Source organism: Schistocerca cancellata, chromosome 3 (genome assembly GCF_023864275.1).
Source record: "Schistocerca cancellata isolate TAMUIC-IGC-003103 chromosome 3, iqSchCanc2.1, whole genome shotgun sequence".
NCBI lineage: Eukaryota > Metazoa > Arthropoda > Insecta > Orthoptera > Acrididae > Schistocerca > Schistocerca cancellata.
Genome location: NC_064628.1, coordinates 32,202,834 through 32,224,372, shown reverse-complemented (window position 1 = coordinate 32,224,372; position 21,539 = coordinate 32,202,834).

The following is a 21,539-nucleotide window of genomic DNA, read 5'->3' as shown; positions in this document are numbered from 1 at the left end:
CGACAATTTGAAGTTTACAGACTTGAAAGAAAAGTTCCTTGAGGAATTCTGGAGCACACAACAGAGAGATAGGTTGTGGAGAGAATTCGTTGTCGCCAGAATGCCAGAACATGGGCGTGGGCTCATGAAAGAATACTGTGAAGGATGGTTCAAGCGTTTGGAGTATCTTAAAGATCGTAGATCAGAATCGGAGATAGTGTGGTAGTTGTGGAAAAAGCTACCTGAAGATTCAAAGCGTTATGTAGGAGGCACTCATCGAACATTCGATGAATTTTTAGAAAAAATCGAGAATGAAGATAGGTGGCGTGAAACTAGAGAGTTTCGAGGTTTCAGAAATCAGAATGGAATAGTAAAAGGTGGTAGGAATGAACCGCAAATTAACATGATGAGAGGAAGAGGTCAAGAAGGTAACTCTCAGCGAGGGAGAGGACACTATCAGGGAAACAAGATGCATTATCAAAATCAGGAAAACTAAATACCGCGCAGGTCAAGGGCCTAACGCGCGCGGAAAGAAAGAAATGGCCCAAATATAGGGAAGATCGGAGTAGTCAGTACTATAGTAGGATAGTGCGTCGTTCGCCTGAAGAGCAGTTACATAAACGAAACTTTGCGAAGTATAATGCAGGGACACAAACAGAGGAGAGAGAGCAGGGAGGAATTATTAAGGGAAATGAAGTAGGAAAAGAATATCGGTCGGATGTGAAGGCTCACGTGAATGAAATAAGTACAATTCGCGGTCAGAGTGACGAATTGATGAAGGAAGAGTCAGAGAAGGCGTTGTTTGTCGGTAGGGATGGCAACTGTGCAGAGAGGCAGGGGCAAGGGAGGAGTGATGTGACTTATGGTAAAAGGTTCGTACGAATAGTCGACGAATCGCATCGAGAAGTAATTAAAGAGGAAAGGGTGGATAAGAAAAAGGGGCATAGTGCAGAGACGCATGCCGATTCAGAAATTGCCTCGTATGCAGAACATATACATCAGCTCAAAAGCCAGCCAGCACAATTAGAAAGATCTTCCACACAAGTGATTAATTTGGACCCGAATATGACAGTGTTAGAGAGCCATACCGATTATGATGTGTACCTAGTGACAGCAAGAGTACATGACTGTGATGAAGATTCTTTTAAAGAAATTAGAGAAAGTGTATCTAACCAAGAGAAAGAGTGTTGTGATCCCTGTAGTACTGAAGCAAATGAGTTGAGTGAGACTGGAATTCCATTAGTAGGGGAAAATAATGAAAGTAAGAGTGGCGAATGCACTATCCAACAAAGGGAAAGTATTGAAATGGATTATAATTTGCGAGAATTATTTGAACCCGAAGAAGGTCATATTTCTAAGGAGGAGGAATTATCGTCAGAATCATCAGAAAGCATCCAGGGAGAAAAAGAAATAGAGGAAGTTTCCGATTCCGCAACCGAGAGTTCAGGCATGACAGATTCGAATGAGAACGCGATGGCATTAAAGAGCCTAGACGAAGGACTATTGGAAAAAGTGGTGAAAGAATTTAGGATGAAAAGGAGAAAGAAACCTCCGGATGGAATGGTCAGTATAAAAACCGGAAAAATAATATGGCAAGACTTGGCGGTGGAAAAGGATTTATTATGGGAAGATAAAGAAAGTATGAAAGAGGACAATAGGATGCAAACAATCCTACCTATTAATGTATGTGGGTACGATTTATATGTATTGTTGGATACGGGTGCTCAAATAAGTGCTATTTCGCACGCATTTTTTGAGATGATTAAAGAGCAACGAGGAGTAGTCATGATGCCAGTAACAGGTGTTAAAGTGATAGGGGCGACAGGGAAATGTAGTAAACCTGTTAAACATCAAGTGATGATGGAATTTAAGATAAAAAACAAGCTATTTTCTAATGCATTTTTAGTAGTTCCAGAGCTCAGTGCCGAGATCATTTTAGGCATTGACTGGTTAATAAAACAAAAAGTGATTATAGATTGTGACAAAGGGATAATAGTTTGTAAAGTTGATAGTGCGGTATTAGAAATACCATTTGAATCATCTAGAGTAATGGAAGAGAACCAGCTGAGATGGGTAGAATTTAGAGATGATCATGATTCAGGAATAGGTCAAAAATTCGATTGGTTTCTGGTGAGGCAGATAGTTGAAGATGGAAATAAGGAGACACTCCTTCGAAATGTAGTGGATAAAACGGAAGGACTATCTGATGCCCAAAGGGAGGATCTATGGCAAATTCTGAAAGAAAATCAGGAGGTATTTTCGGACAAACCGGGACGAGTGATAAATTATGAGTACTGCATGGAGGTAGAGGAGCATGAACCTTTCTTTAAACCACCATATAATGTACCCTTGTCTAAGAAAGAAGCAGTTCAAAAAGAAATAGATAAAATGGTTTCATGTGGGGTCATTGAACGGAGTTCTAGCCCATATAATAACCCATTGGTGATAGTAGGTAAGAAGGATGGAAGTGTACGAATAGTGATAGATGCTCGTACTCTGAATAAAGTAGTGAAGAGGGAGTTGGATCGTCCAGAGAACATAGATAATTTATTGCAGAAGTTTAATGGTGTAAAGTACATGACTAGTTTAGACCTAACGGCAGGATACTGGCAAATCCCATTAAGTGAGGAGTCTAGGAAGTACACGGCATTTTTATTCAATGGCAAATGCTACCATTACACAGTGGTACCATTTGGCCTAAATACTTCCGTTTCAGTGTTCATTCGGGCTTTAGACAAAATTTTAGGGAGTGAACTTAGTTCGCTAATCACGGTTTATGTAGATGATTTGTTAATTGCTACAAGGACATGGGAAGAGCACATGGAGTTATGCGACAGGGTGTTCAAAGCTTTAATTAAAGGAGGAATGACCTTGAACCTGAAAAAATGCGAGTTTGTGAAGAAAGAAATAAAGTTTTTAGGTCACATAGTAACACCAGAGGGAATTGAAAAGGATCCCAACAAAGTCAAAGCAATAAGAAATTGTCCGGCTCCCAAGAATAAAAAACAACTAAAGTCGTTTATAGGACTTTGTTCCTTTTATCGTAAGTATGTGGATGATCAAGTGTTCAATAGCCCACATCTGAACAACCTACTTAAGAAGAACAGTGTGTATATATGGACTGAGGAATGTGAAACAGCATTCAACCGGCTAAAAGACAATTTGGCTAAAAACATAAAGTTATGGCACCCTGACCTGTGTGAACCATTCCACATGGCAACAGATAGTTCAGATTATGGATTGGGAGTATCCATATTTCAGGAGGTAATGATAGATGGGGAAAAAACTCATAGACAAATAGCATTTGCGAGTAGAACCATGTCTAAGTGCGAAAGAAACTATACAGTTTCAGAGAAGGAGGCTTTAGCTATAGTATGGGGTTTTAGGAAATTTCAACTTTTCTTATGGGGACATAAGACTGTGGTCCATACAGACCACAAAGCTTTAATATTTTTGAAGGACTGCAGATTGTTACATAACAGGTTGACCAGATGGGCGCTGTTTTTACAACAATTTGATATAGAGATCAAGTATGTTAAAGGGAAAGAACATGCAGTACCGGATGCTTTGTCGAGATTACCGGAAGGAGGTGAGACACTAGAAAGTGTAAAGAATAGGGAAGATGTTTTTGAGGTGAATTACTTCAAAAAAGCGGAAGGAAGAGAAAAAATTAGGGAAATATGTCGGAATATGCGAAGATATCAAAGTGATGATGATGCACTCAAGTCGGTAAAGGTCAAGTTTGACAATCTGGACGCAACTAACATAAGGACTTCATATAAAATACATAAAGGTGTACTGTATCTTCAAAGATTAAATAAGCCAGGGAAGTGGAGAGTATGTTGGCCGGAACAACACACTGAAGTGCTGATAGATTATGTTCACTTGGCATATGGCCATTGTGGTGCACGGAAGTGTACCGATAAGTTAGATGAATGCATTACCTTTAACAACATGGCACGAAGGGTAGCACAGAGGATAAGATCTTGTGATCTATGCCAAAAGGCAAAAGTAACAAATGCAACTAATCAAGGGCCCATGCAATCAATAAAACCTGATGAAGTATTAGAAATAGTAGCAGTAGATATCTTTGGACCATTACCGAAAACCATGGGGGGTTTTGTGTACATATTTGTAGCAGTTGAACTTTTCTCAAAGTATATAAAGCTTTATCCCTTGAGAAAAGCTACTGCCAGAGCTGTGTATGATAAAATGGTGTGTGATTATTTTGTGAAAGTAGGGAAGCCAAAGAGAATACTATCAGATAATGGTGTTCAGTTTTGCTCAAAAATGTGGAAGGATGGGATAACTGAGAAACAGGTAGAAGTGGTACATATCTCAGCTTATCACCCATCAAGCAATCCAGCAGAAAGATATATGCGTGAGATAGGTCGGTTATTTAGGACGTACTGCCATAGTAACCACAAGAAGTGGGGCATGTATGTGAGTGAATTCGAAGAAATCATGAATTCATTAACAAACGAGAACACTGGATTTACTCCAGAAGAAATCCTGAAAAAGACAAGGAGTAAAAGTCTAGTAGAAGACCTACTAGAATTTCCAAATAGAGTTGAATTAGATTATGATAGTAAAAAGAACTTAGTAAAAGACAAGATGAGAAAACAAGCAGATGTGAGAATTCGTCGTCACGACGAAAAAGTAAGGAATCCCAAATTCAAAATAGGTGATCTTGTTCTTGTAAAAACACATGAAAAGTCAAGTGAAATTAATAACGAGATCAGCAAATTTAAATATATATATAATGGACCATTTAAAATAGTGTCCATACCCAATGTGAATGCTTATTATTTAGAGTACCCATTAACAGGCAAACACCTGGGAGTAAGAAACATAGTGGATCTCAAAAGGTATGAACCACGAATTCTACCAGATTGAAAATAAATATATAAATAAATATTAAAGTAAACCAATATGTAAATAGTTGTGTTTCTTTTGTTCTATGTGAAAGGTAAATGCTCACTAAAATATATTGCAGTATTCTAATGAAACTTCTAGTTTAAGTAGAGACTAAACAGACTGGAAAAGACTGAGCTTCTAAGAAAGCCTTAATAGATGTGTAAATAAGTGTTGTGGAAGAGGTAGAAAAGTGAGGAGGTAAAGTGAAAAGGACGGGCTACAAAGTAATAGGCGCATAACGTGTGTTTTACTTGCCTGAGATAAAAGAAGTGTATTTAAAACTTTGTAAAAAAAAAAAAAAAAGATGTTTAAAGTGTGAGACTGCCAGGGAGTGCACCCTGATGCCATCTATTGGCGAAACTGGGAATTAGCGCTGTCAGACAATGCACTAAGTTCTCAGAGTCAAATGTATTCTTTTTCTTGGTAATTATAAGTTATTACTGTATAATTTAATGTTGTAAAACGCTAGTAGTAAATTATTATGACTGGTATGGACTCCAGGGTAGTAAATATAAATATTCTTAAATACTAAATGATTTCGGTAAAAAGGTGGTAGGGGAACGCCCCCACTCTTGGTGATACGAGCGTAGCTAGGGGTAGCTGGAGACACAGGGACTGAACAATGAGATGGCCTGGGGAGTGTTGACGTGATCGGACGTGCGTAACTGTGCTCACGCAAAAGTGATTGTGCAACAGCGAAGAGGCGAATATCGTCGCCTTTTTGGAGTAAAACGCGACGAATGGTTGTTGAAGCCGCCTCTATGCCACTGTGGCTGATTGTAAGAGTTCCTGCGCCCAGATTTTATGGCGGACGTGCAGTAGCTTATACGAGTGCTACAGCTCGTAGTTCCAGCCGCCATTAAGGGCATGAGGCGTGAAGAGCTGCGTTAGCCACATGCATCTCACCACCAGCACCGACACGTCTACCCAAGGCAAGACTGCTTGCAATTGTTAACTCGAACTTTGTATACATGTAAAAGGAGAATACCAGTTTTCTTTTATGCAAGTGCAGAGGACAAAATATAGTAATGAGTAAAATTATGACGCATGTTGTTCATTGTAAAGTGTAGTAACCTCAAACATAGTATAGTGAAATCAGACTGAGGCCACCATCGCCTCTTTCATTTACAATTCTTTTGGTTGTAGAATACTTTAGCATATAAGAATGTTGAAAAGAGCAATGGTCACACCAGAATGAGTCGCCTATTTACAGTTACTTAAATTTTTCTGAGCAACCTTTCAAGTAAAGTCACTTAACTAATTCTGTATCAATGGTCCAAAGAGTAATATCCAAAATCATTAAATAAGTTGAAGGATAGAATTTTGTTAACCGAAGTTGCATAACCTGTCTTGGTAGTAATTACCAAGCCAACTCACAGAAATTGAGAGAGTATTTGCTTTGTAGAATCATCTAGAATGATCAGAAATAGTAATATTCAGAATTAAGTTTAAATTCAACTCAAGCCATTTCACTTTGAAACGAGCCCAAAAATTGATTTATTCTTTTGCTCCTTCAGAGCTGGCGACCGTAGTTATAAGTATTTTCAGGAGGATTCGACGGTAAGTCTGCTGCTCTCGTCGTGCTGATAGGATTATCCACTGCTGCTAGCAGTGCTGATTGGATACATAAGCTCACTACCAAGTTAAGTGGGTCAGGTAGGCAGTGTTACCGAGTGAACTGTAGGGCACTGTAGGCCATGGATCGAACCCGTTCAATCATCACAGCTCTTAGGGAAATAGTCCGGTTAGGAGTGTACTATTCATTAGGTAAATACTGGCGAGTAACGGTCAAAAATGTATACGCAAGTGAATTTAGCAAGGTCCACGTAGCACCTAGTTAATGTGGTGCAATGGCGAGGGTAGGAGTGGAGTAAAAGTGAGCTGAGCTTGTGGCAGCTGTGCTGGATTCAAATATTAACTACGTGAATTCACTACTGCCTCTTACCATTGGGACTGAGCTATTTACAGTTAAAATACGTAGCAGTAAGCGCAAAGGCGTGACAGCTACAAGTCCGTATTGGTTTTATACATACGGAATTGGGAAGTGGGTCATTCCGTCAGTGGAGGGGGTTAAAACAACCGAGTCAGTGGAGAACATACCCCATTTACTGATGGAAAGATTCAGCGGTTCGGTCGCACAGCCCTCGTCTTTTTACCTACTTGATCCTCTGCTGCCTTCACTACTTCATCCCTCAGCGCTACCCATTCTTATTCTACTGTTTTTCGTTCTCCTATTACTGTCAATTGTTCCCTTATGCTCTCCCTGAAACTCTGTAAAACCTCTGGTTCTTTCAGTTTATCCAGGTCCCATCTCCTTAAATTCCCACCTTTTTGCAGTTTCTTCAGTTTTAATCTACAGGTCATAACCAATAGATTGTGGTCAGAGTCCACATCTGCCCCCGGAAATGTATTAAAATTTAAAACCTGGTTCCTAAATCTCTGTCTTACCATTATATAATCTATCTGATACCTTTTAGTATCTCCAGGGTTCTTCCATGTATACAACCTTGTATCATGATTCTTAAACCAAGTGTTAGCTATGATTAAGTTGTGCTCTGTGCAAAATTCTACCAGGCGGCTTCCTCTTTCATTTCTTAGCCCCAATCCATATTCACCTACTACGTTTCCTTCTCTCCCTTTTCCTACTACCGAATTCCAGTCACCCATGACTATTAAATTTTCGTCACCCTTCACTATCTGAATATTTTCTTTTATTTCATCATAAATTTCTTCAATTTCTTCGTCATCTGCAGAGCTAGTTGGCATATAAACTTGTACTACTGTAGTAGGTGTGGGCTTCGTGTCTATCTTGGCCACAATAATGCGTTCACTATGCTGTTTGTAGTAGCTTACCCATATTCCTATTTTCCTATTCATTATTAAACCTACTCCTGCATTACCCCTATTTGATTTTGTGTTTATAACCCTGTAGTCACCTGACCAGAAGTCTTGTTCCTCCTGGCACCGAACTTCACTAATTCCCACTATATCTAGCTTTAACCTATCCATTTCCCTTTTTAAATTTTCTAACCTACCTGCCCGATTACGGGATCTGACATTCCATGCTCCGATCCGCAGAACGCCAGTTTTCTTTGTCCTGATAACGACATCCTCTTGAGTAGTCCCCGCCCGGAGATCCGAATGGGGGACTATTTTACCTTCGGAATATTTTACCCAAGAGGACGCCATCATCATTTAACCATACAGTAAAGCTGCATACCCTCGGGAAAAATTACGACCGTAGTTTCCCCTTGCTTTCAGCCGTTCGCAGTACCAGCACAGCTAGACCGTTTTGGTTATTGTTACAAGGCCAGATCAGTCAATCGTCCAGACTGTTGCCCTTGCAACTACTGAAAAGGCTGCTTCCCCTCTTCAGGAACCACACGTTTGTCTGGCCTCTCAACAGATACCCCTCCGTTGTGGTTGCACCTACGGTACGGCTATCTGTATCACTGAGGCACGCAAGCCTCCCCACCAATGGCAAGGTCCATGGTTCATGGGGGGAGGCTTTTAATGATGTCCAGCCCAAATTCTGTATCATTTCTGTCACACACTCTACCATATTTCGCGATAATAAAAACGTGCTACCTTTCTTCGAACTTTTTCGATGTACTCCGTCAGTCCTATCTGGTAAGGATCCCACACCACGCAGCAGTATTCTAAACGAGGACGGACAAGCGTAGTGTAGGCAGTTTCCTTAGTAGGTTTGTTACATTTTCTAAGTGTCCTGCCAATAAAACGCAGTCTTTGGTTAACCTTCCCCACAATATTTTCAATGTGCTCCTTCCAATTTAAGTTGTTCATTATTGTAATACCTAGGTATTTAGCTGAATTTACGGCTTTTGTATTAGACTGATTTATAGTGTAACCGAAATTTAACTTGTTCCTCACACTTTCCGTTATTTAGGATCAACTGCCACTTTTAGCACCATCCAGATATCTTTTCTAAATCGTTTTGTAGCTTGTTTTGGTCTTCTGATGACTTCATTAGTCGATAAACGACAGCGTCATCTGCAAACAACCGAAGACGACTGCTCAGATTGTCTCCAAAATCGTTTATATAGATATGGAACAGCAAAGGGCCCTTAACACTATCTTGGGGAACCCCAGAAATCACTTCCGTTTTACTCGATGACTTTCCATCAATTACTACGAACTGTGACCTCTCTGACAGGAAATCACAAATCCAGTCACATAACTGAGTAGATATTCCATAAACACACAATTTCACTACGAGCCGCTTGTGTAGTACAGTGTGAAAAGCCTTCCGGAAATCCAGAAATATGGAATCGATCTAAAATCCCTTGTCAATAGCACTCAGCACTTCAAGTGAATTGTTGTGTTTGACAGGAACGATGTTTTCTAAACCCATGTTGACTGTGTGTCAATAGAGCGTTTTCTTCGAGATAATTCATGTTCGAACACAATATATGTTCCAAAATCCTGCTGCATACCGACGTTAACGATATGGGCTTATAATTTAGTGGATTACTCCTACTACCTTTCTTGAATATTGGTGTGACCTGTGCAACTTTCCAGTTTTTGGGTACGGATCTTTCGTCGAGAGAACGGTTGTATGTTATTGTTAAGTATGGAGCTAACGCATCAGCATACTCCGAAAGGAACCTAATTGGTAAACAGTCTGGACCAGAAGACTTGCTTTTATTAAGTTATTTAAGTTGCGTCTCTACTCCGAGGATATTTACTTCTACGTTACTCATGTTGGCTGCTGTTCTCGATTCGAATTCTGCAATATTTACTTCGTCTTCTTCTGTGAAGGCATTTCGGAAGGCTGTGTTTAGTAACTCTGCTTTGGGAGCACTGTCTTCGACAGTATCTCCATTGCTATCATGGAGAGAAGGCATTGATTGTTTCTTGCCGCTAACATGCTTCACATACGACTAGAATCTCTTTGCATTTTCTGCCAGGTGTCGAGACAAAGTTTCGTTGTGGAAACTGTTATAGGCATCTCGCATTGAATTCCGTACTAAATTTCGAGCTTCTGTAAAAGATCGCCAATCTTGGGGATTTTGCGTCTGTTTAAATTTGGTATGTTTGTTTCGTTGTTTCTGCAACAGTGTTCTAACCCGTTTTGTGTAGCAAGGAGGATCAGCTCCGTCGTTTGTTAATTTATTTAGTATAAATTTCTCAATTGCTGCCGATACTATTTATTTCAATTTTAGCCACATCTGGTCTACACTTATATTATTAGTTTGGAATGATTCTCTGAGGAAGCCGTCAAGTGAAAGTTTATCTGCTTTTTTGGATAGGTATATTTTTCGCTTGTTTTTCGAGGGTTTGGGGATTACAGTACTGAATCTCGCTAAGTCAACCCTGTGTTCACTAATCCCTGAATCGTTTCTGATGCTCGTTATTAACTCAGGATTATTTGTTGCTAAGAAGTCAAGTGTGTTTTCACAACCGTTTACTATTCGCGTGGGGTCATGAACTAACTGCTCGAAATAATTTTCAGAGAATGCATTTAGCACAATTTCGGATGATATTTTATGTTACCTCCGGAATTAAACATGTATTTTCGCCAACATATCGAGGGTAAATTAAAGTCACCACCAACTATTACTGTATGAGTCGAGTACGTGTCTGAAATCAGACTCAAGTTCTCTTTGAACCTTTCAACAACTGTATCCTCTTAATTGGGAGGTTGGTAAAAGGATTTATTTATTATTTTATTCCGGTTGCCAACAATGACGTCAAGTTCCACATCATCTGAAGCTGGTAACACATTGCACAACATTATGAAGTAGTCGGTATGCATTATTTGAGATAAATGTTGCATGCACAGTAGATATGTGTGTAGATGTAGATATTTCATTATTTCACTATCCCTATTATGAGTATACGATTATTTTTATACTCTTCATTTCTATTTCCATGTAGTCGATCTACTAATTTATTTAATGCCAGTTACATAATATGTTTCGGCATACAGCTGTTACCAGATACTACAAATGAAATAAATCGGCGTGAAATAACAAGCAAGAAAACAATCATACTTGAAATTCATACCTTGCATTGACAAATTTTTTCCTCATCAGACAACAAGCTAAATAAAACTGTTTTTAAAGATGAAGAGGAGCATTATGGAAATCACCATGGTGCTTATTATATCCACATTTTACGTTTCTTTCATTTAATTAGCAAGACCTTATGACGAATATCTCCGAAAGATTTCGTGTAAATAGAATTATATGAGTCAATGGTATGATCTGATCTAAAATTGGCGTAATCAAGAAAACCACGCAGGATTGCCCACTATTATGACGTAAGAGGTTCATAACCCTGATGGCAACTAGAGGCTGGCGATCTGTTGCACTAAAATAAATGAGACATAAAGACATGCGGGATTCAGGCGACCGTTATTATAAAAGTCAATAGCTCTGCGTTCAGACTGACTAGGTTGCAATGGTAAAAGTCAGGCAGGCACCAGGCAAGGAATAACTAACTCTACGCTCGTACAATGCGTTTCGGACGTTATCCATCATCAGATATACAGCAGCAGTTGCTGCACGTAGATATTCCGTTTCCAGTTCACGGCCTATAGTGGCCTCAGTCTGTCTCCTGCGTGTATTTACTGAAGACAGTAGAAAATTTCAGTTTTAAACTAGACCATGTTGCAGCCTTCACGAATACACGAGCCAGTCTGAGTGCTGGCTTCGGGCGGTGTGGGCCTTCGCTAACCCGCCACCATAGAGGATCGTGAGTGGCCGCGCCTAGGCACGCCCCACACGTTTTCTATTTTCACAGTTTATGTTAATATCTTGCATCGCCGTGTTACATGAAGGGCGAGCGCAGCAGCTGCAGAATATCCGGCGAACACGATACCAACGCACATTTTGAGCGACGAGCGACGTGTGCGAGCTACTTGACGATAATGGGAGCTGGTACGGAACTAAAATCTGCTGCTGTCATAAAACATGTGCGTAGTAGTGAAGGTATAGTAAAAACCTGACACATATGGAGAGCTAAAGAGATTGCAAGCTGAGCGGTTCAAAAGGTGACTCTACTAATAGCCTCCCACTAAGCAAATAGCCAACAATTAGATCTTATAATTAAGGAAACCGACCTAGGTTTATCCCACGTAGAATACCTCTTGCGCCTGTTAGTATCAATCAAAATACACTGTTGGAAAGAATTAGGCGAACACGAGTATCAAAGTCCGGTATGTTAAATCTATTTTGATTAAGGCGGTACCTGTGCTCTTATTGCATGGCTTGAGGTCTTCACTTTCAGTGTAGGCAAAAATTAAAATCATTCGCCATCTACTGGCTGTGTCATGCCTTACAGTGTTATGTGACGCCCCATAAGGAGGTGCCTAGAGGTGTCCCTGAGATTTCTAGTGAGGTATGTAGGTGACACTTGTCATTCGTGGACGCTGTACTTAATCGAGCACATGCTGTGCGACAACTTAACGCACTGTAAGTTGCAAGAACGTGCGGCGGAACTGGGCTAAAATGTCGCATAACTGCTTACTGCGTACTGTCAACCGGCGTACTGTCAATAGCAATTGTTCCACCTACCTCAGCACAGCGTCTAGTCACCACCCCGCTTCTCTGCAACGTAGGTACTGTCCAGACGATGTTAAAAGCAGCGTTGAAAAAAACCATCGTCCGTACTTACGTTTGTAGAGTCCGCACAAACTAAGTAGCTATATCTCCTGTAATATTTTATAACAATTATGTAGAGAGAGATGCACACTGTCTTTGTCAACAGTAGTCCCCTTTTTACCTCCACAAAGGAAATGCAGCCACTGGCTGGAGTTATTGACCACAGGCAACAACTACAAGGTAGGTTTTCTAAAAATCTCATAACAGCAGCCAAATGTACAAAAGACGTCGCTGAGGTGTACAGCAGTTCAGAGGGAAAGTTCCCATGCTAGCAACCTTCTTTCTCATAAAGTGGCAATGCGTACTTGGTGTAAGCTGTAACGGAACATATTAAAGGCTTTACTGTACCAAAGTATGCGATACCCTCCAAATTCAACCAGTTTAACGAGTATTTATGATTATAGAAAAGTTATTATGTATGTTAACAATCATTGCATAACATGTCTCCATAAACAGTCAACCCATTAAATTATACTGAATAACTGACCCACACAAAAGTTAATATCACTTGATCACTGATACAGCAAATCTCATGATGTAAAAACACTAAGTTCATCTTAAATAATTAATATGAAGTACGAAAAATAGTGGCCAACTTAGGTATTTTGGATCTCCTTAAATAAAAATCACCCAGTGAAACCTATTTGTTCACTAGGAGCGTTTTCACTCAGAATTCATGTAATCAATCCTATTTTAGACGAAAACCAATGTAATACTCAATAATTCATGTTATTTACTTATTTATGCAAATTAGAGAAGTCAATTGACAAACTTCTAAAAAAGGCCTTTTTGTAACAAAGAATTATTCTGTCAAGTCAACAAATCTGTCTGTCATTTTAATAACATGTTAAATTATGTCACTCAATGCAAATTAATTACTTTTCTGCACAAATTATGATAACAGATGTACATGTGACTTATAAACTACACTCCTGGAAATGGAAAAAAGAATACATTGACACCGGTGTGTCAGACCCACCATACTTGCTCCGGACACTGCGAGAGGGCTGTACAAGCAATGATCACACGCACGGCACAGCAGACACACCAGGAACCGCGGTGTTGGCTGTCGAATGGCGCTAGCTGCGCAGCATTTGTGCACCGCCGCCGTCAGTGTCAGCCAGTTTGCCGTGGCATACGGAGCTCCATCGCAGTCTTTAACACTGGTAGCATGCCGCGACAGCGTGGACGTGAACCGTATGTGCAGTTGACGGATTTTGAGCGAGGGCGTATAGTGGGCATGCGGGAGGCCGGGTGGACGTACCGCCGAATTGCTCAACACGTGGGGCGTGAGGTCTCCACAGTACATCGATTTTGTCGCCAGTGGTCGGCGGAAGGTGCACGTGCCCGTCGACCTGGGACCGGACCGCAGCGACGCACGGATGCACGCCAAGACCGTAGGATCCTACGCAGTGCCGTAGGGGACCACACCGCAACTTCCCAGCAAATTAGGGACACTGTTGCTCCTGGGGTATCGGCGAGGACCATTCGCAACCGTCTCCATGAAGCTGGGCTACGGTCCCGCACACCGTTAGGCCGTCTTCCGCTCACGCCCCAACATCGTGCAGCCCGCCTCCAGTGGTGTCGCGACAGGCGTGAATGGAGGGACGAATGGAGACGTGTCGTCTTCAGCGATGAGAGTCGCTTCTGCCTTGGTGCCAATGATGGTCGTATGCGTGTTTGGCGCCGTGCAGGTGAGCGCCACAATCAGGACTGCATACGACCGAGGCACACAGGGCCAACACCCGGCATCATGGTGTGGGGAGCGATCTCCTACACTGGCCGTACACCACTGGTGATCGTCGAGGGGACACTGAATAGTGCACGGTACATCCAAACCGTCATCGAACCCATCGTTCTACCATTCCTAGACCGGCAAGGGAACTTGCTGTTCCAACAGGACAATGCACGTCCGCATGTATCCCGTGCCACCCAACGTGCTCTAGGAGGTGTAAGTCAACTACCCTGGCCAGCAAGATCTCCGGATCTGTCCCCCATTGAGCATGTTTGGGACTGGATGAAGCGTCGTCTCACGCGGTCTGCACGTCCAGCACGAACGCTGGTCCAACTGAGGCGCCAGGTGGAAATGGCATGGCAAGCCGTTCCACAGGACTACATCCAGCATCTCTACGATCGTCTCCATGGGAGAATAGCAGCCTGCATTGCTGCGAAAGGTGGATATACACTGTACTAGTGCCGACATTGTGCATGCTCTGTTGCCTGTGTCTATGTGCCTGTGGTTCTATCAGTGTGATCATGTGATGTATCTGACCCCAGGAATGTGTCAATAAAGTTTCCCCTTCCTGGGACAATGAATTCACGGTGTTCTTATTTCAATTTCCAGGAGTGTATATCTCTTTTTAGTAGTTCTTTGACAATGTTATAAATACCAGCAGCAAGAAGGGTCGGGGGCGCAGTCGGAATGTCACTTTGGTAAAGTGTGTTTGTGTGTTATTGTTTGAGGTAGATAAACAATGCAAAGAACATGTAAAGGAAGTACTACTTTGTGTTGTGTCATGGTCTTTTGTGGACAGTGGAATTAAGATGGCCACCAAAGTAATAAATATTTGAAGTTTACATATTTGTTGGTTTCGCTCGTTCTTTATCATCAAAAGCACATAAAAAACACGGGACCTCATCTTTTTAACCCTAGACAACCAGATTTAGAGCCAGCATCAGCATCGATACACAGCAGCGATCCAGCAAGCATCAGCGATTACCACAATGGATTTTAATGGTGCCAACCTAACATCAAGTGCTAACGAGCTCCGTAAATGGGAGTGAAATAGTGCGATTATAGCAATTAGGAATACCTACGACTAGGCGACCATTACAAAGCTTAGAATGACTCTTAAGAGTCATAATGACAAACTGAATGTGTACACAATCAACTACGTCCCATTCATTGTTGGAGACAATGCGTGTTCTTCTGAAGGGTGGAGGACGAATGCTTTATCTTTTTAGAAAAATGTCAAGATGTGGCAAAATTTCTTTATTTCCTTGAGAAGCAAAACTAAACACGTACCATCTGCTCACATTTACACTACTAGCTAATATCACTGATCCTCATCTCACTGTTAATACAGTTTCGTACACACGCAAGACACCCAGAAATGTACTCCAGTGCTACCCGAGTTGTTACGCGATTTCACAGTCTATAATCTGTCCGTGAGTTTACATTCGGTACTTTTCAGTGGATTCTTTAACAGAAGTTCCGTGCCCAAAAATTTTCCATATTTGAATACGCGTTTATCTCTCCAACTAATTCCTTCACAAAGCTGAAACTTTCATGATCTGTCCATAAATGCATCTGCTTTCACTGCGATGTAAACCGAATGCGAAGTAACAGTACCTTTTTCATTTTACATTTTACGTTTTCGGACACATTCAAGATGACCTGCACGTCCGGCAGAGAGACCATGACTGCCTCAATGCCGTTGCTCACAGCGCATATACTACTTGATTGGTTGATCTTTCAAGATCATATTCGCGCCTAAAATGTTTTACTCCAGTCAACATTCAAGGATGCATTTACGTCATTTTATGCTGTGAATATTAATAAAATGTTCCACCAAACCAAACCAAACGAAAACTAATCTTGAAATAACTTTTGAAAAACATTACAAATAACTATTCTGGCTACTTTCTTACGAGAACAAGCACTCTTGGACATACGTCATCAGCAAGTAGGGAGAATTACAGCCTTCATTGCACACTTTCCCATGACCAAGTTACACAATGTTTAACATGAGGTAATATTGAATCTTGACGCACGTCCCTCATACACGCTCTCATTTACTCTCATTTATTTACACAACAAAACAAATAGTTATTAAATGAATATTAATTCTTACTGAATTCTCTATTACGAAAACGAAAAATAGTGAACGTTATTTAAGCATAAAAATTCAAACACAGTGACGTTTTGCAAACTTCAGTAATGATTCCAACTGATAGCAAAGGACAAACTGTTATGCATCCGAACTGACTTCAATCTTACTAGTGTCGGTTTTTGGTAATTTGCTCTAACTTTGAAAGTATCCCAGCCAGAAATATGAGATTTTACAACCAGCTTCTTTTTAATAACAAAAGGCTACATATTAAGTTTTATCAAAATTGAATAATATTTAGTATCATTTATTTAGATTCTTAGGGACTTGAACATTCTGTCGCTGGGACTGACACAAGTAGCGCTTCCCACGGTCGTGCTAGCGACAGGTGCGAGTGAATCACGCCGAGATACAAGCGGCTGTCACCGCCACCGGCTCCAAAGCTACGAGCCAATACTGCATTAAAACACTATTGCTGTTTCACTCGCGACGTTACAGACGGTCTATTTCAGGGGCGGGCAAACGCTGCACGCGGCTCATGAGCACACAGCGCTGCACGTGTGCTGCTCGCGTGCAATCGTCAAACGGGACAGTGCCGACAGCCTGCAGGTTGCGGCAGTGTAGTACCAGGCTAAGCTGCGGACGTTGAAGCGAAGCGACCACTACGTAGTGAACCGGAAAATGTAGAGTGAATCAAGGAAACGGAGAATTGGAGATTTGCTATCTTTTAAAAAGGAATGGGAGAATCATTTGTTCTCTGTGGAAAAACGTGAAAATTGGAAATGTATAATATGTGACAGTATTGTCGCTGGTGAGCGGAAGTTTAATATTGAACGCCATTATAATAAATTTCAGTATGTTGCCGTTCTTAGTGAAATAAAAGAGGAATTTCTGAAGCGATTTGGCGATATATCTTACTTATCCCAAGGTTTTGAATAGTTCTCGAGAGAATCTGGTTCCTGTAGATGATATTCATCTCAGTTTGCAAATCGAATTAATATATCTACAGTGTAATTCTCGTCTGAGAGACAAGTTCCTTTTGGTAAGACGTGTAATAGATTTTTATCACGACTTTCCACAGCAAGAGTTTCCTCGTCTCCATCGTGAAGCCATGAAGATAGTCAATGTTGGACTTGACATACTTTTGTGACAGATTTTTTTCTGTTATAAAAATTAATAAGTCTCGGTTAAGAGCAAACATCAGTAATGAAAATTTACGTAACTGTTTGTGTTTGTCTGTTTGTAGAAATTTTGTTCCAGACATTAAACGTATTGTAAACTCCATCTGTGATAATTAAATAAAACGTATCATAGGTAATAGGTACTCTTTGAAACCATGATTTCTGTCAAGCACTCCTACTAACCTTATTCCTTCATTTAATAAAGCAGGCCAGGAAACAAAACGCATTACAGAGGAAGAAGCGGAGAGACGGTATGGTGGGGAGGGGTGAGAAGCGGATGGCCAGCTTGCCCCTGTGTGCACGCACAACACCTGTTAACCGCACACGTGCATGTGCACCGCACACGTGCAGAATTCCTGCCCGCCCCTGGTCTATTTGATCAAGAAAGGGTCGGCTTTCGGTCGTGTTACTGCAGATGCCAATGCGTCTGCATGTGTCATCCACAGATTGTGGACACACTGCAGGGAGACAGGTCAGTACAAAGGCGAGTTGGACGAGGTAACCGACGCGTTACAACCCCACGTGAAGTACGATACTTGGCTTTTTCTGCATGGTGGAGCCCTATACATACCGCTCTAGCAGTAGAAGACCATGTCAGAGGGGCCACTGGAGCAGCTGTCTCCGATCAGACTGTAATGAACAGATTTCGAGAAAGGACCGTACGATCCAGACGTAATATTCGAGTAACCCACTTGACGCAACAACATCTTGCAGCGCGCCTTCAGTTATGCTGTTCCCACGTCAAAGTACAGGGTGATTCAAAAAGAATACCACAACTTTAGGAATTTAAAACTCTGCAACGACAAAAGGCAGAGCTAAGCACTATCTGTCGACGAATTAAGGGAGCTATAAAGTTTCATTTAGTTGTACATTTGTTCGCTTGAGGTTCTGTTGACTAGGCGTCAGCGTCAGTTGATGCTAAGATGGCGACCGCTCAACAGAAAGCTTTTTGTGTTATTGAGTACGGCAGAAGTGAATCGACGACAGTTGTTCAGCGTGCATTTCGAACGAAGTATGGTGTTAAACCTCCTGATAGGTGGTGTATTAAACGTTGGTATAAACAGTTTACAGAGAATGGGTGTTTGTGCAAAGGGAAAAGTTCTGGACGGCTGAGAACGAGTGATGAAAATGTGGCACGCATCCAGCAAGCGTTTGTTCGCAGCCCAGCAAAATCGACTCGCAGAGCTAGCAGAGAGCTGCAAATTCCACAATCAACTGTATGGAGAGTCCTACGAAAAAGGTTAGTTATGAAGCGTTATCGTCTGAAATTGGTTCAAGCACTGTCTGCAGCTGATAAGATTAAAAGATTCGATTTCTGTGATTTTATCCTTGCTCAAATGGAAACAGATGAATCTTTCGTTTCAAAGATTGTCTTTAGTGATGAAGCAACTTTCCACACTAACGGGAAAGTCAACCGTCACAATGTCTGTATATGGGACACTGAGAATCCGCGGGAAACAACTCAGTATGAACGTGACTCGCCTAAGGTGAACGTTTTCTGTGCCATTTCAGCCAATAAAGTTTTTGGTCCCTTTTTCTTCGAAGGTGCTACTGTAACTGGACTACAGTATCTGGAGATGTTAGAGAATTGGCTGTTCCCTCAGCTCGAACAAGAACCACAACAATTCATATTTCAGCAGGATGGAGCGCCACCACATTGGCACTTATCTGTCCGTAACTACCTGAACGTCAACTACCCGAGGCGATGGATCGGCCGCCAGGCAGCCCGTGACAGAGCACTTCATCACTGGCCTCCAAGAAGCCCTGATTTTACCCCCTGAGATTTTTTCTTATGGGGGTATGTTAAGGATATGGTGTTTCGGCCACCTCTCCCAGCCACCATTGATGATTTGAAACGAGAAATAACAGCAGCTATCCAAACTGTTACGCCTGATATGCTACAGAGAGTGTGGAAGGAGTTGGAGTATCGGGTTTATATTGCTCGAGTGTCTGGAGGGGGCCGTATTGAACATCTCTGAACTTGTTTTTGAGTGAAAAAAAACCTTTTTAAATAGTCTTTGTAATGATGTATAACAGAAGGTTATATTATGTTTCTTTCATTAAATACCCATTATTAAAGTTGTGGTATTCTTTTTGAATCACCCTGTATAACTTCGTCTCTGGTGGAGTGTGTTATTCACCGACGAGTCCAAATATCCTTTGGCGCAAAGTAATGGGCATATCCGTGTGTGAAGACCTATGACGAGCGGTACCTGCCAAATGTTGTACAGGAAATCGACATATTTCCAAGCTTCTGTGACGTTGCGAGGATGATTCAGGGTAGACGGCAGTACGGATCTTGTCGTTGTCCATAGTCGCCTTACACCAGGCAGTACATCGAACGGATTATGTTGGACCTTGTGATGGCTGCTGCGTACGGTGAAGGCCATGAATTTCTTCTGATGCTGGGGCCCATGAGACGGACGTCAGCAGGAATCTCTTGCGAAGCCTGGACATTGAAGTAACGGAGTGGCCGACGGTGAGTCCCGACATAAATCCCGTCGTGCAAATGTGTGATATAGTTGACAGAGGTGTCCTGTCCCATGACAGACTCTCCAAGAACTCTCATAGGCTCTCATTGAAGAATGAGAACGGATATCACAGGGTGACCTCCGTAGACGTATACGAAGCATGCCACGTAGATCTCATGCAGTGATTAACGCTCACGGACGTCATACACATTATTGAAACTCTCAAAGTCCAATGAAAAGGCCCAGGTAACGAGCCGAATGATTGTTTCTACTTTGTTTTCGACACCTGCACCTGTAGGACATTTTAATTCTTTTTATGTAAACTATCGGCCGGCCGCGGTGGTCTAGCGGTTCTGGCGCTGCAGTCCGGAACCGCGGGACTGCTACGGTCGCAGGTTCGAATCCTGCCTCGGGCATGGATGTGTGTGATGTCCTTAGGTTAGTTAGGTTTAAGTAGATCTAAGTTCTAGGGGACTTATGATCTAAGATGTTGAGTCCCATAGTGCTCAGAGCCATTTTTTTGTAAACTATCGAGATGTAATAATGTTTTGTTATGTTCTTGATTTATGAAAGATAAAGGCATGATTTGGTAACATACCGAGTCCTCACTTATTGCTCAATGGAATGTGACATACAACTAAAATGTCTTCCCCTTATTCTTTTTAGAATACTATATCGCTTTACGAGGAACAAATATGGATGGACTACTCATCAATTTTCAGTTAAAATTATTTACATTTTTCGGGTGCAGAAGGACCACAGTAAAAGATGGAGTAATTGACAAGACCAAGTATGAGAGCAGGCCTGAAGATTAATTAGTGCAAGAACAAAATAACATGTAAACAGTATTCCGATACGAAAATAGCAATGATGATTAATTTAGGGAAATAATTAATGCTTTTTTAAATTGTTTTACAGCTGAGAGTAATAAGCGGATGAGCACTTGGTGAAACAAATAGGAAAATAAAAGAGATTTAGAGTTCATCTGAGAAATTCAGTGTGCTTTAAACGAAAAGTTAAATGTGCAAACCAGCTTCAGTATTAAGGATGCCCGTCGAACAATGAAAGGTGCATGTTGGGCACGTCTACAAGGGACAGAGAAATAAACAAACAGATAAGATTACTTTCCTTTGGACATAAACAACGTTCGCAAAAAATTTATGCAATGACAAAATCTGCAGCATCCATTGTAATCGCTATTTACTTTCCACTGTTATCATTTCTGCTACAACTTTCATACAGTTTTTGTACGAATTGTATGCAGCAGTTGTCGTAATTTTTGTGTTTGTCCACCATTTTCTGCTGGCTCGATAGCTTGTCAATTAGCACTGAAAACGGAAAAAAGGCGAAAATCACCAATATTAGAAAATAACCAATAATTATTTCGTCTGAAAATCAATATATGGTTTCTGCTGGAAATTTACATTATAAGCAAGAGTTTAAAAAAAAAAAAAAAACACCATTTTAGGACCAAACATGCCCACTGCACAATCGGTTGCCGGAAGGCATACTGAAGCGTCGCTTTTCTTTCAGATG